The sequence below is a fragment of the Mesoplodon densirostris genome, chromosome 13 (genome assembly GCF_025265405.1).
Source record: "Mesoplodon densirostris isolate mMesDen1 chromosome 13, mMesDen1 primary haplotype, whole genome shotgun sequence".
NCBI classification, from domain to species: Eukaryota; Metazoa; Chordata; class Mammalia; order Artiodactyla; family Ziphiidae; genus Mesoplodon; species Mesoplodon densirostris.
This window is the reverse complement of record NC_082673.1, coordinates 85,159,366-85,174,627: the sequence shown is the minus strand read 5'-3', so window position 1 is coordinate 85,174,627 and position 15,262 is coordinate 85,159,366. Positions and strand designations below refer to the sequence as shown.

The 15,262-nt window shown below is 52.5% G+C and overlaps 1 protein-coding gene across 1 annotated transcript in view; it reads left to right on the top strand.

Annotated features, from left to right (window-relative positions):
- The window catches only part of ST3GAL1 (ST3 beta-galactoside alpha-2,3-sialyltransferase 1), an 87,444-nt gene that overhangs the window by 46,563 nt on the left and 25,619 nt on the right, over nt 1-15,262 (top strand). The window contains exon 2 of the mRNA XM_060116032.1: nt 78-132. The gene's annotated coding sequence lies outside the window, so the exon portion shown is untranslated. The remainder of the gene's footprint in view (nt 1-77; nt 133-15,262) is intronic.

The window sequence follows — 15,262 nt, the reverse complement described above, 5'->3', positions numbered from 1 at the left end:
GCTGAGTAGAAGGCAGGCACTCTCGTTAGATCTTCACTCCCTCTCCTTAAGACTGAGTATTTTCTTCTATTTTTCAGATGCAGAAACTGAGGCTCAGAGAGGTTAAGGAACTCCCCAGAGGTCACACAGCCGGTAAGTTGCAGAGCTGGGATTTGAACCCAGCTCTCTTTGACACCAGAATCTGTACTCTTAATCGCCTTGTTATCTGTGCCTTAAACCATGCTGAAATGACCGTCCTCCTCCACCCAAGCGTGGGAGGCCTGTGTCTTGGTTATTATCATATTTCTTCCAATGCTTTCTACAGAATCTAGGACACGGTAGGCTCTCCGTACCTACAGGGTGTTTAGAAGGCAGTCCTTTCTAATCTCACGCGATCATGCAATGTTCAGGGATAGGGATGTGTGTCTAATCATAGAGAAGTCTTGGTTAACTAAGTGTTTCCCCTTTTTGCCACATTCAGATGCATCAGCAAGTAGCCAACACGTGCAAATAAGAAATGCGTTATAACCCCGTTATAAAGTGCAGATACTCTATGCACAGACTGTATCTACAGACTATTTTGAAGATGAATGGGTCTTTCTTTGTGATTCCAAAAGCAGGACCCTTGACTTCGTGGTGGGAAGGAAGGCAGGGCAGGCGTGGAGGTGGGTCCAGCCTGGAGGCCCCCAGCACCTCCACCCCACATGCAGATAGGCACCCACTGGGTGCTCGCGCTCTCCACCAGCCTCTCTCCTGCATCCTCACTGTGGCTCCGACCATCTCCACTTTCTCCTGGTCCTCTTGCTTCTCACATCCCCTTTCTTCCATCTCCTCTTTCTCATCTTTGAAACCTACTCTCTTCCTTTTCAGAAGATTTCCTAGAACTCATTTTTGAAAAACCTTTGAGAATGAACAAGCCCCATTTAGTAACATGACCACAAATAAACTACCTGATTTGGTCTCCAAAGTCCTCAAAGAAAACCTTGGAGTCGGGGTGGAAGTGGGTGTGTCATTCACAGGCTACTAGAGTGGACAGTGGGTGTGGTCTGTGAAGGGCTTTGGTTTTAAAACCCCCTTGGGGATGGTGAGGAGGCCCAGCAGCTGGGCCAGGAGTCCCCACCCTTGCGTCTACCGGAAAATCTGAGTTTCAGTAGCTACTTGCTGCCTGGGTGAGATTCAGTTTAAAGAAAATATGAAAACCACAATCTAACGACCATTGTCCTTGTCCAGGAGTCTGGAAAGCTGTTTCTAGGTCTGGTTCTGCCACATCACACTGTGTGGACTTTGCCAAGGCCCTCCTCTTCACGGGGACTCAGTTTGCCCATCTGTACAGTGGGTTATGGACCAAGTGCAGCCAAGGCTGACCCTCGGCTGTGGTTTCCCAGCTGGGGCATCGGTGAGCCTTTGATGATGCTCATGCAGATTCCTGGTTGACAGGGAAGAGCCATGGGAGCAGAGGGCCGAGAAGGGGGTGGCATTTGACAAAAAACCACCCTATCCTCCATGCATACCCTGGTCAGGACAAACCCAGAGCCACATGCACACGTGGGTTCAGGAATGAGCCTCCCGTGGCCGACAGAGGCCATCCTACTGTTCCAGGGTGGTCAGACGGAGGCTCCAGGATCTCGGGAACCAGACCCGTGGACCCCACAGCGGAGCCAGGCGCCTGCTCACGAGCTGTGTGCTCTGTGTTCTCTTCCTGCCCCAGAGGAGCCCAGCAGGCAGGACTCACACCTGCTGGCCACAGCTCCGAGCCCTGTACAGATACACAGTGTGGTTTTGTAGTATTTTTGGTTTCGCTGTTTTTGCAAAAGCCAAAGGAAATCTGTAGGCTGGGCCCTGATTTCCTCTCCCTGAGGACGGCTGATCTGCTCGGGCAGGGACAAGCAGAGCTCAGCTAGGAGAGGAAACCTCAAGACGCAAGGTCCAGAGTTCGGAGGGCACCTGCTCTGAGCAGGGTGCTGTGGCCGGCCGTTCATGGGCCAGGCTGGTTGAGCTTGTCATTGGAATCATCCTGTTCACCGTATGAGGACACTGAGGCCCGGAAATGACCAAGTTCGCTCGTTTTCACTGTGCCCACACCAGAATGAACCTCTCCTCCCTGAGCTTGGAGCACTTTTCACTCTGCCGTCGGTCCACATATATCTGTTGAGACCCCATCGCTGTTCTCAGCAGCGGGGAACACAGCAGTGAGGGACACAGGTGACGTTCCTGCCCTCCTGGTGGGGAGGAGACAGACAAGGAATTCAGTATACAGTGGAGTGTCATTTTTCTGATTAAGGCTCTGAAGGAAAGTGCAGCTGAGCAAAGGGATACTGACAGCGAGACTGTCTTGGGGTGATCAGGGAAGGCCTCTCCTAGGAGGGCAGCTGGGCAGAAGAATGAACGCAGTGAAGGAGCAAGCCCTGTGGGTTCCACCTTAAGAACACCTTCTAGGTAGAGGGAGGGACACGCGCAAAGGCCCTGGGGCAGGGCATGTGTTTATTGTACCTTTGCACCCTTGGATTCTGATTCTCTATGTGCTTGCCTCCCCACCTTCCAGCAACACAGTTCCTAATCATCTCCATTGTTCCCTCCATCTGTCACTTCCGAGTGTCCAGGGGTGTGGCAGGGAGTAGCAGTTGTGTAGCACGAAAAGTCAAACAGAACGGAATGGGGCAGAGAAACGGTGTATCTCTAACAGGAAACCACTTATCTCATTTCTTCATCCTTTTTGCACGGTTCACTCTTGGGTGACGTTTGAAATAGTTTCACATTCTTGCTTTGCATTTATTCTCAAAATGTGTGTTTAAACCAAGACTGTGGGTTTTCCGTGCACTGTAATGTACTGTTTCAGGCCCATGCTTCCAAGCAGGGCAGGAATCTGTATTCCAAAATCACAGACACAGAGCAAGAAAGTAGGTTGGAGCTGTACTGCTGACCTCAAGCTGAGCGCAGGAGAGGGGGCTCCAGCCCACAGAGCCTGGGGTGGGGACGGGGGCATGGTTGTTAACAGGCTGCGATCTCGGGAAGGCCCGTCCCATCTGGGGCTCCGTTTGCTCTGTATCTGTGTTGGTACTGATGCTTGTCTAGCTCTTGCTGGATCAGCTCATGGGCCAGGTGTGCCAGAAGGGACATGCTTTGGGAGCGAGGGACCCCAGCTTCGAATCTTGCTGCCACCACATTCTCGTTTACAACCATGGACAAGTCACATCTTCTCCCCCCCGACCCCGGAGCCTTAGTTTCTGCACCTGGAAAAAAAGAAAAAGCAGAAATGTGTGATGCTCCCTATGACCCTCTGCGATCCTGAAATGCCACAAGCCTTTGCCTCAAAGCAGGCAGTAGTCAGGCCCAGGGACAGAGAGTTTCAGCAGCTTCCCTTTGATTCTGTAGACATGGGGCTCTCAGTAGGGAGGGGCCCAATGAAGGGGGCACGACCTTGGCCGTCCTGCTTCGGGCATTCATGTAAGGGCTTCAAATAGTCCTCACCTCCCCCTGATCTGAGACCTGGGTCTGCAGAGCCAGAAACTCATTTCCGGGAGCAAAGGAATATGTATCTTCCCTCAGGGCCCAAAAGGACTTATTAAGTCTTCCGTGAACTTAATATCATTCAACTGGAAAAATAATAATCAGAAAGCAGTTCTGCCTGGTTATCATGAGTTCCTTGAAAGTTTCCCATGAGAAAGGGTCAAAAAGCTCATGTACCATGAGGCTCAGCCTTCCCTGCTTCCTCCCCAAGGTGCAGGGAGCCTGGTGGTCGACCAGCAAGCCCATCAGCATCATTGGGCTATCCACCTGTCCATCTGCCCATTAACAGGCCCCCATGAGGGGCCAGGACCAAGGGCACAGCACCAGAGACACAGAACTAAATAAGACACAGTCTGTGCTCTCAAGGGCAGTTCAGGCTCAACCTGACTGTTTTCTACATTTGGTCAAACTCTAGAGACTCCATGACTGAGCTCGCTCTCAAGGTCACAAAAATATAAATGTTCAGAAACTTTCACTTCTCTACGTTTTCTGTTTTCCACAATGTCTGCCCCAAATTCATTGGCGAAACACGTTCTATGTTTACTAACTAAAGCTAATGTCACTCTTTGCTTTAATCAAATCAAATTTTCTTCTGGTCTGTTCCATCCAATACATCCCAGTCTTGTATGAATTCTGGGGAAAAGGGGAAGAGAGGGAACCAGGGAAATTCGGGGGAAGGTGATGCTGGAGACATGAAATTCACCAGCTGGGAGAGGACAGGAGGCAGAAAGCCACTCCATCAACAAGGTCGTTTGGTTGATAACAAAATACTTGAAGATATGGAAAGTAGAAAAGCATGGATGTAAGGTCTGGGGTTTGATTTTATTCCACTAACAAGCTAATAAGCTAGCTTGTTAGTGTTTCAGGGATGCTGGCAGAAGACAGGAGAGTCCTGGGTCAGAGAAGAGAGACTGGTGTAAGGTGGGAGAGACCCCACTCCTTTCATGCCTGGAGCCTGAGCTCAGGGTGAATTCTTCTAAATTTTAGGGACGATTTTAGCTCAATCAGTGCTTTCAGAGGCTGAGCTCAGGAAACAAAAGGGAGTGAAGGTTGTTGGGACCAATTCCAGGTCATGGCTTGTCAGAAGGCACTTATTCTCTAAGCCTGCTTATCTACCCATAAAATAGGAAGGCAATTAGCATCTGGGCCTATTGTGGAGGCCTCGTGAATATAAGTTGAATCTGAAGACCATGTACTTATTATTTGCATTAATATAAGGACGCAAACTCATTCTAATAATTCAGCCTTCTAGGTTTTAGATTATTCCTTTTTTTAACTGAGATTGAAACTGTTTGATGTTCAGCTCTAGTTCACAGCACACACGCAGACACCCATGTAGAATTCACCTGCCAGTATCTTCCTTGATAAAGATGTTGGTCATTCACTGGGAGAGGGAAGGATGTGACGGTGAGAAGAGTCAGGTTCCCAGAGGTCAGGTTCCTAGAGCCAGAGAAAACAGCTGGGGCAGCCCCTCTGCAGATCTTGTTCCTATGGATGAAAAAAACGAATCAATAGTCCATCTGAGAAAGAAATGGAAAATCTTATTGGAGCTAACCTGAGGATTATAACCCAGGAGACAGTCTTTCAGAAAGCTCTGAGGACTGTTCCTCCCGTTAAAGGTCAGAGCACAGTTAGACAAGTTTTTGAGTCAAAGGGTTGGACATCAAATGAGGTATTATGGGCAGTTTACACAATCCAGATCTACATGTCCAAAGCAAGTAACGGGTCATGGGTCATCGTGACCCCTTACGAGATTAAGAGGAAAGGTTATCTCCTAAGGAATTGTGACCCTTTCAGAGATTAAGGAGGAATGTTATCTTCCAAGGAGGTCTGGATGCAGATGCACAACACCCACTAAAGGGAAGGAGGAGGTCCAAATGGGCAAAGAAAACTTTTGTGTTTAAATTTTTCTTGAGTTGCCATAAAATATGAATTTGATTTCATCGTCCCTCACTCCCATCCCGTGCTGTACATCTGGAGAGAGCTGTAGTTACCCCCATGTCCCTCCCACAAACTCCAGCGGTCCCTGTGTCAACCCGGGATACCGCCCCGTGGCTGGGCAAGGTCACCTAGCTGGCAAATAGAAGCGCTGGGACTCTCAGGTGGAGACCCTGACTGGTGTCAGGTGTGCTCCGCCAGACCCTGAGACATGCCTGGACTTGCCACCCTGGCCAGCCTCTGAGACCCCAGGACAGCAGCCAGCCTCTTCAAAGCCCGCCTCTCACCACAGGCATTTTAGGAGGAGATGAAAGGACTCCTGTGTGTTTTAAAGCAAATTAGGCAGAACGAGAGGTTTTGAAAATGCTGTGTTCCCCAAGTGGGAGGCCCTTTGATGGGCAGCAGGGGACAAACCCTGAAGTCTCCCGCCAGCAGCCCTCGGGAGCTGGGGCAGAACAGCTCCATCCCCGGGGCACAGCTGACCACAAGGAGGGCATTCGCCATCTGGGGGTCAGCGTAGCTCGCTCTTTCCCTCCCTCCTGCTTGACTTGCCTCTTCCATTGCGTAGAGGGTAAGTAGTGGCTGTGAGCACTTTGCGGGGAGGGGTGGGGGTGGGAATAGTCCTGAGTGGGGTCTAGTTGGCATGGATGCGCCCGCAGGGGAGGTGATGGGCTCCAGCCAGGACTCCAGCTGTGAAAGCAGGTCAGGCTGCAGGGCACTTTGGTGCAGAGCCCAGGCACTTGGGTCCAGATGGCTTGGATCACCTTTTAGTGTCATTCTACAAAATGTACAGCCCTGGGCCAAATGGCTTAACCTCCCTGAGCCTCCATTTTTTCATCTGTAAAATGGCTGTATTAATAGATTCAACAAGTTCGCAGGAATAAAGCTCTTAGACCAGCTCTAAGAGCTGCACTCAGCCCAAAGTCAGGGCACAGGATACGTCTGCTCTTAATCGGATTAATACAGAGGAGGGATCAGATAGGCTACTGGCCTGTATGGAGGCCAAAGCTTGTCCTTGTCTCATTCCGTTCCTTTAGGACTCCTAAGGCATGGGTCTTTACTGTTTCAGTTTTGCACACAAGGGCTGGGTACGGCTCAGTGTGGTCAGGTGGCTCGTCCAAGGTCACACAGCTAATCAGGCTTTGGAACTGCAGCCCCCGTCCTCTTTCTACTTCCCCCACAGGAAATGGATGCTGGCCTGAGTTGTCTGTCTCCATCCACTGCTTGCCCCGATGGGTGACCGTGAGCAGGTCCTTTAACCTGCCTGAGCCCCTTTGGTCAAATAAATGCTTGGATGATGAGCACTTATGAGCACTTACTAGATGATATTCGTTAGTTACAGATGTGAGAAAGGAGACCGAGGGGCCGGAGCTCCAGCAGCGGGAGAGGGTCATCCAGGTGTTGCCCAGACTCCCTAACATCTCCCAATAAGATACAAATACCTGCAGGGCAGTGCCTCCCAGTAGGCACAGCGGCTGCAGTGCAGCTTTGACTCTGGGTTGAATCTCAGGTCCATCCCTGGCCGTGTGCCCTTGCACAAGTGCCCTCAGCGTTGGCTATGACAGAGGCAACATCACCCCCTTATGCCCTGGGAGAAGCGCCCAGCTCTGTGCCCGGCGCACAGTTGTAGATGTTAGGGACAGGTCCCCGACACACATTAGCACAGACTTCTCCAAGACTCTCCAGCTGTGGGTGCAAACGGAGAGATAGCAACCCGGGGATCTCCCTCTCTTCTGTGGCTCCGAGACCTCCTGCCCACCTTAGCTATGCTGGGCTCTGGGGACATCTGCCACATCCTCCCACTGTGTGCCAGGTCATCCCTGGCCTCTGCTCTTGCCCTGCTCGCTGGGATTCTGCTGCCCCAGGCTGGCCCGTGTTCTCTCAGACTTCCTGCCCCAGGCTTTCCCGGGCTTCCTGGTCTCAGCTGCCCTGGAAGCTCCCTGGCCCCCATGACACCATCCTCGTGTATCTGCTCCAGGCACCCTTCTTCTCGGTCCTCCCACTGGACTGCTGCGTCATCGCTTGTCAAGGGGGCAAGGTCTCCCTCCTTTGGTCTCCCTCCTTTCCCAAGTTCCGGGCCCGGGAGGGAGCCCCATGCAGGTGGCTTGGGCCCTGAGTGCTGTGGGGTTGAATGGGCTGAGCTGCCTTTCCTTTCCTCCTGAGTGGGGCTCAGATGGGGGATGGGGAGGGAAGCTGGGCCCGGGCAGTTTTTGTTTTTTTTTAAGATTTTTTTTTTTGATGTGGACCATTTTTAAAGTCTTTATTGAATTTGTTACAATATTGCTTCTGTTTTATGTGGTTTTTGCCCGCGGGGCATGTGGGATCTTAGCTCCCCAACCAGGGATCGAACCCACACCCCCTGCATTGGAGGCAAAGTCGTAACCACCGGACCGCCAGGGAGGTCCCCTGGGCCAGGGCAGTTTTATCCCAGCAGCTCCACTGGATGCCATGATACCCCTCTCACCCTTGTTTTCCAGGGATGGTTTGTGCCAGACACGTGCTTGTCTGGGGTCCCCGCCCATCCCAGAACACGGCGGGCGGGCGTTGCCGGGGTCCTCGCCACTTTGGCTGCTGGGTTTATCGGACAGTCTGAATCCCCGTTCTGGGCATCACCAGAGATCGACCCCCAACCCCTTCAGGAGCCTTCTGGAAGCCCCTTGTTAATCATTAGAGTACAAATCTCCCCATGAAGTTAGGGGGCCTGGGAGGAAGTTATCTCTTTAAGACCAGTCAGGACTCCAGCCATTCACTTCTGCAAAGCTCTTTGGAGTCGGGGGCCAACCCCCGAGGCGGGGCCTGGGGTGGAGATTCAGAGTTCAGAATCGTCTTTCCTTTGTCATGACTTCTGTGCCACCCACATCAGGGAAATCCCTCTTTCTTCTGGGGACCCATGTCCTCCTGATGTGCTGCCTATACAGGGCAACTCCTTAAATTCCTGACCACGTTACACGCTTTGGATGTTGTACGGATGTCTTTGGACTCCAAATTGAGCACCCTTCAGTCTACACACATAAGAAGATTTGTGGATTTAAATTCCTTTTGTGCAGCTCACAATAGGAAAATTTATCCAGCTCCTTCTCATATGACCCTAATCCTGGTTAATCATGTTTCTCGGGGGCGCTTCTCCAAAGCACCTGCTCTGAAGCACTGCTTGTGCTTCCGGGAACCTCTGCTTTCTCCTCCAGTGTTCCCCAGCAAAGAAGCAGGCAAGAGGTACTAGGGTGAGGGCAGGAGGATTTGCGAGCTCTGGGGAGGGTTCTCCCGGTCAGCCACACTTCTTGGGTGTGGGGGAAATGGGCAAACAGTCAAGTTAGTGCAGGAGTGGGGAAACAGCCCTCCCAAACAGGCTTCCCAAGGCGCCGAGACGGAGGCAGGGCTGCTCTCCAGACTCTAGGGGGCGCTGTGTGCACCCTCTCCAGTCCAGGCTCCATATGCTAATTGTGTCACTACTGTCTGCTGTTCACAAAGCATCATTGGCTCCCCATTGCCTTCATCCCAAAGTCCATATCTCTTAAGACTTCCATAACCAGGCCCCTGCCCACCAAAGTCACTCCTAAGGGCACCTTGTTTTCCATAACTGTGCCAAGTGCCCCCATCACTGCTGCCTCCACCGTGCACTTTTTGGGAGCTGCCTGGTTTACCCCACCCTCTCCGTTCCCCTCCATCAGGGCCAGAGGTCCCCTGTGTTCAAAGCCAGGCTCCGTGGCCACCTCCTCCACAGAGGCGGTCTCCCTTCTCCCTTCGGTTATCACCCACACGCCACTCCCGCATCCCTGGGGCCCTTGGGATTCCCTCCTTGGAAATGCTGGTCCCTCACAAGCACAGAGTTATATGTATGAACTGCCATGCATACGATCCTGGAGTGGCCCAGGCTGGCTTCACCATCTAGCGGTGAGGAGAGGCGTGGCCGGTGTGCTCAGTGAGGTGTTGCGGGGTCCTCGCGTGCCCAGGCAGGCTGGCACTGAAGAGCAAGGCTGGGAAGCCACCCCAGCCCTCGGTAGTCGTGTGACTCCAGCTCCCTCTCCATAAGATAACACTGCCTTCCCCACACGACCTGCAACTCTCTCATTCCCATCCTGGCTGGTCCCTAAGAAGCTACATAGCCTTGAAGTGTATCTGCCCTGGAGACCCTCTGGGTGCCTTGCCAGGTGTCCGGCACATAAAGAGTCAGATACTGATCCTGCCAGATGGGTGGATTGCATGGATAACTGGGGATAAGGTGGCAGCTGCCTAATCAATCCAGAGACAGGATGAAGGAGACACTACCAGTGGCCACCAGACCTGGTTAGAGATGTTCTAGGGGCCTTAGTCTGCAGGAAAAACAGTGAGGATTCTCTCTGATATCTGGATACTTAAGTCCAGCAGAAGTCAGAGAGTTGACAAGTGGGAGAGAGCAGGTGAAATGGTCACAGAGCGGGGCTCAGGAGTGGGTGGGGTTCAAGCTCCAGTCACTGCCCAGAGCGGCCAAGGGCTCAAGGGGCCTTGCCCTGTGATTCCCCTGCGATCCAGTGGGAGGCAGTGTTGGGAGGTGGCTGGTGGGTGTCCCCTTGTTAGCACGCCCCCTAGTGGGAACTGGAATGTGGTGAGCCTGGGACTTGAGTGGTGCCCACAGGGAGTCTCCCCGCCCCCAGTCCTGTCCCTGCCCCAGGCTGTCTCAATGGCGTGAGGAGGACAAGGAGGCCTCCCGATGGGTGAGTCCCAGGCAGCGTTGGGAGCGGCAGGGTTGGGAGGATTCCAGAAAGCGCAGGAGGAGGGAGGGGAGCCGGGGCACAGGGGGATCCAGCTGGCCTGCGCCAGCTCTTCCTGCACATCCTCTGAGCCGCCAGGGCTGTTCTCAGAGCAGCTTGTTTCTCTGGAGGGAGGAGTGGTGGGGAGGCAGGGCTCCCTGTGGGCCAAACCTCCAGGCGGTACTGCTTGCAGGACGCAGATGGGGCTCTCAGAGTGGGCCACCGAGGGCAGGTTAATGCCAGGGTGATTCTCAAGGGCGTGGTAAGGGATAGGGAAACACCAGGACAGTGTGGTCCCTGGGAGTGAAAACATTGGGGTGTTTCTAACCTTGGGGCTAAAGAGGCAAGAGGACAAGGACAGAGACCCCCCCAAACGGAGCCATTGCATAGATAGGGCCGCTTGACAGGAGCCAGAGGCCACCAGGTCCTGGCTGCCCCCCAGGGAGGGGGCCAGGGCCCTAAGCACCTGCCCTCAGCCCCCTTTCTCCCTCCAGTCTCCTTTCTGCGTCCCCATGGCCCAAAGCCCCCAGGGAGCCCGCCAGTGTGGGAACCTGTGCGTGCAGCCCCTGGGCACGGAGCAGGGTGCGGGAGGTGGAGGGACCATCTGGAAGGGAAGTCAAGGGGCCCGGCTCACCTCCCGAGACCCCGGAAGGCCCGGCTGCCACATTCGGCCCCCCCTGGCAGGCAGGGCAGGGCCAGGGGTGGCACTGCAGGAGGTGCTGTGCTGTCGCCCCTGGTTTTCCTCCAACTGGTGTGACTTAGGCAAGTCTAGACCTCCCTGAGCCTGATCAGGAGAGACCCCACGGCTTCAAGCCCTGCAGGGGCTTCCCATGGTGCCTGAGATGTGGCTCCAGCCCTCAGGGGGCTGCCAGACCTTGCCTGCCCGCCCCCCAGCCCCATCCTGCATCTTCCTCTCTGGGTTTCTGCTTGACTTGACCTCTCTTTCGGTTCCTTCGGACTCACCTGCTCTCCTGACAGGCCTTTGCACCTGCAGGTTCCTCTGCCTGGCGGCCCTGGCTCTCTTTGCCCAGTTACCGGCCCATCCTGCAGTCCTCCGGCCACTACCACTTGCTCGGGATGCCCGCTGGCTCATCCCATGCTCGATCCCCCGTCGCCCTGAAGGAGCCCGTATCATTTGGTTCTCCAGGGGAAACGGAACCAGTACAATAGCTGTACGTGTATCCGCAGAGGTGAATTTTTAGGAATCGGCTCATGCTTTGCGAGTGGGGCTCGCAAAGTCAAAACCTGGATGGCAGGCCTACAGGCCGGGGACTAGGAAACAGCTGATGTCTTGGCCTTAAGTGTGTGAAATCTGTAGGGCAAGCCAGGGGGCTGGAAAGTCAGGCAGGATTTCTGTGTTACTTTTTTTTTTTTTTTTTTGGGGGGGGTACGCGGGCCTGTTACTGTTGCGGCCTCTCCCGTTGCGGAGCACAGGCTCCGGACGCGCAGGCTCAGCGGCCATGGTTCAAGGGCCCAAACCCGTGTCCCCTGCATCGGCAGGCGGACTCTCAACCACTGCGCCACCAGGGAAGCCCTGTGTTACTTTTGTGTCACGGCCTGTTTGCCTCTGCCTGCCTGGGGCCATCTCTCAGGCCTCACTGCACCAGGCAGGGCTTCTCTTGGATGATGTTTTCTGGACGGACCTGGGTCTGGCTGCAACCGAGGCTGGTCCTTCCTGAGCGGGGACAGGAGACGGCACAGGAGCTGGCCCAGGACGGGCCTGGCTGCTGATCTCGTGTGTGACTCAGAGGGTGGGGATGGGCTGGAGGAGCTGACCAGGGAGAAAACAAAACCGGGAAGGGAGGGTTCACATCCGCTGCCTGCCAGGCCCTGAACTGGCTGCACGTAAACCCTGTTCAGTGCTCCGGCTGCCACCATGGAGTGCAGATTGTCACGGTCCCTCTCTCTCAGCTCAGACGTCGCAGGGCTCAGGGCTGGGCCACCACCCACTGGACCTTCCCTTGCCCAGAATCCCGGCTCCTTGGGCAAGTCGATGGACAGCTGTGGGCCTCTCTTCCCACCTCTGAAAGATGGAGCTGGTGCCAGTGCCATGTGACTGTCCAGTACCGTGGTTGAAACGGGGTCTGCAAGGAGAGCCCCTCCATGAATGGAAGGTGGCCCCTGATAATAGATTAATTCGTGCCCCGTACGGCCCCCTCAGAGGCAGGGATGGTTTTTTACCCCATTTTATACATTGGGCACTTGAAGCTCAGGCAGCGCCTGTAATGCCCCTGGGTTACACCATAAAGGGCTCGGTGCTTTTAGGATTTTCCTGCAGGGTCCCACCCCTGGCTGCAGCGGCCAGACTAACTCCTGACCTCTGACCTCTCCACCTCAACCCCTGATGGCTCCATCTGGGCCCATGATGCCCTCTGAGCTCCTTCCCTGGGAGGTGTAGAAACAGCCACGCTAGGGCAGCTGCGTGAATACAGCCAGTCCCTTCTAAGGGGCCAAGCCCGTCTTGGAGTTGGGAGCCTGGTTCCCCTCTGAGCTCTGGACTTTGCTGTGTGTCATTGGATGAGTCGCTTCCCCTTTCTGAGCTCAGCCTCCACATCTGTTAAATGAAGTGGGGCAGAAATGAGAGGGGGCAGGTGGGAGTGTTAGTTGGCATTCCCTGCAGGAAACCGCAGGAGGAATACCAGTAATCAGATGTAATATTCAGGGAGCACTCGCTGTGTGCCAGGCTCAGACCTATGAGCTTTACCTGCACTGACTCGAGTCTTTCTCGGCCCAACCCTGTGAGGTGGACACTAGCTTATCCCCACGTGATGGATGACACCTCACTGAGGCAGTGGCTTCATGCAAAAGGATTTGGTTCAGGGGATCTGGTGCTTACAAAGTTGTTGGAAAGGTGATGGGGGGCATATTGGTCCTGATGCTGCAGGCTGGGGCCCAGAGGCCGGGAAGCCACAGGAAGCCAGCACAGAACCTGAGGCTGCCCTGCAGACTAGGGGGCAGAGGGAGGCAGAGGGCCTGGGTCCAATGCTCAGGCCACACAGCAGCCTCCGCCCCTGCAGGAGGGAGGACGACCCGCAGTGGTTATCCTTCTCTTATTGGCCGATTCTCAACTGCATCCAGAGCCCTCCGGTCAGCGGAAGCTGGGAAATATAGTTTCCAGACATCCAGCCCCTGCGGCACAGGGCCGAGAGCACAGAGGGAGGAAGGAATCCCCAGTCCCACAGACACTAACCAGCAGGGGGCCCCTGCAAGCAGAAGGAATCAGGATGCCCCCAAAACCCTCACAGGCACACGGGTTGATGCCCTGAGAATTAACCCTTTGAAGAGAGAATCTGGGCCGTGTGAATTACAGATACCCCTTATGCCTCTAGCCCATTGACTACTTTGGGACCCCCTTCCCTGCGGGTTCTCAGGGGTAGAGCAGAGAGCAATGAAGCGCTGGTTGTCCCGTCCTTTGAGGAATGGAAGCAACTAATGAAGCGAGTCGGAATCATAATTTTCATAATTGCCCTGGTTTGTTCTTTCATGCCTGATTTTGTTTGGTCTTTTATGTAACCCTGTCAGTAGGGCAAGCCAGGGACTCTCTTGGACTTTTTACAAATGAGGAGCCTGAAACTTAGGGAGGGAAGAGAACTGACATTTATAACGTACCCTCTCTGTGTCCCAGAAACCAAGCTGGTCACTTTTGTGCAAATAATTTTTATCCTACAGCAACCTTCCATTTGGGCATTATTAGTCCCACTTTGTGGATTCAGAAACCGAGTATTAGAGAGATGCAGTGCTTTGCCCATGAGAACAAAACTGGGAATGGGAAGAGTTGGGATTTGAACCCAGGTTTGTCTGGGCCGTCTTTTATTCCAACAACCATTGGCCATGATCCACTGGCACAGAACCAGAACAGATGGATTCCTAGTGTCCAGTGACCAGGGGCTGCAGAACCGTGCAGGAAAGATGGTTCTTCTTTTTTTAATTTATGTTTTATTGGTCATTTGGAGCTCTTTGGAGTTTTTTTCTTCCAGTTTTATTGAGATATAATTGACATACAGCACTGTTTAAGGTGTACAGTATAATGATTAGACTTAACATACATCATGAAATGATGACCACAGTAGGTTTAGTGAACATCCAACATCTCATATAGATACAAAATAAAAGAAGTAGAAAAAAATGTTTCTTGTGGTGAAAACGCTTAGGGTTTGCTCTCTTCACAACTTCCCTATGTAACACACAGCAGTGTTCATTGTCTTTATCGTGTAGTACGTCACATCCCTAGCACTTCTTTATCTTATAACCGGAAGTTTGTACCTTTTGACTGCCTTCATCCTGTTCCCACGCCTACCAGAGAGGGTGGGAGGAGTGGGAACTGGTAACCACAAATCTGATCTCTTTTTCTGTGAGTTTGTTTGTTTGTTTGTCTTTGAATAATTGTATAATTATATAAATGTATAATAATGTATAAAAATGTATAAAATGTATAATAATAATAATAATAAATGTATAATTGACCTACAACACTATGTTAGTTCCTATTACACAACATAGTGATTCCATATTTCTATACATTTCAAAGGGATCACCATAATAATTCTAGTTATGATATGTCACCGTACAAAGATATTACAAAGTTATTGACTGTATTCCCCACGCTGTATATTTTCTTTCCCCTGACTCATTTATTTTGCAACTGGAAGTTTGTTACCTCTTAATCTGCTTTCCCTATTTCTTTCTTCCTTCACTCCCCTACCCTCTGGCAACCACCCGTTTGCTCTCTGTGTCTGTGACTATTTCTGTTTTATGTTTGTTCATTTGTTGTTTTTTAGATTCCGCATGTAATCGATACCATACAGTATTTGTCTTTCTCTTTCTAACTTCACTAACCATGATACCCTCCATGTCCATCCATGCTATTGCAAATCTGCTTCATGGCACAGTTATTTATGCACATCTTCTTTATCCACTCATCTGTTGATGGGCACTCAGATTGCTTCCATATCTTGGCTGTTGTAAATTATGCAGCAGTGAACATAGGGCTGCGTATATATTTTGTAATTAATGTTTTTGTTTTCTTTGGGTAAATACCCAGAACTGGAATTGCTGGATCGTACGATAGTTCTATTTTAAATATTTTTAGGAATCTCCATATTATTTTCGAT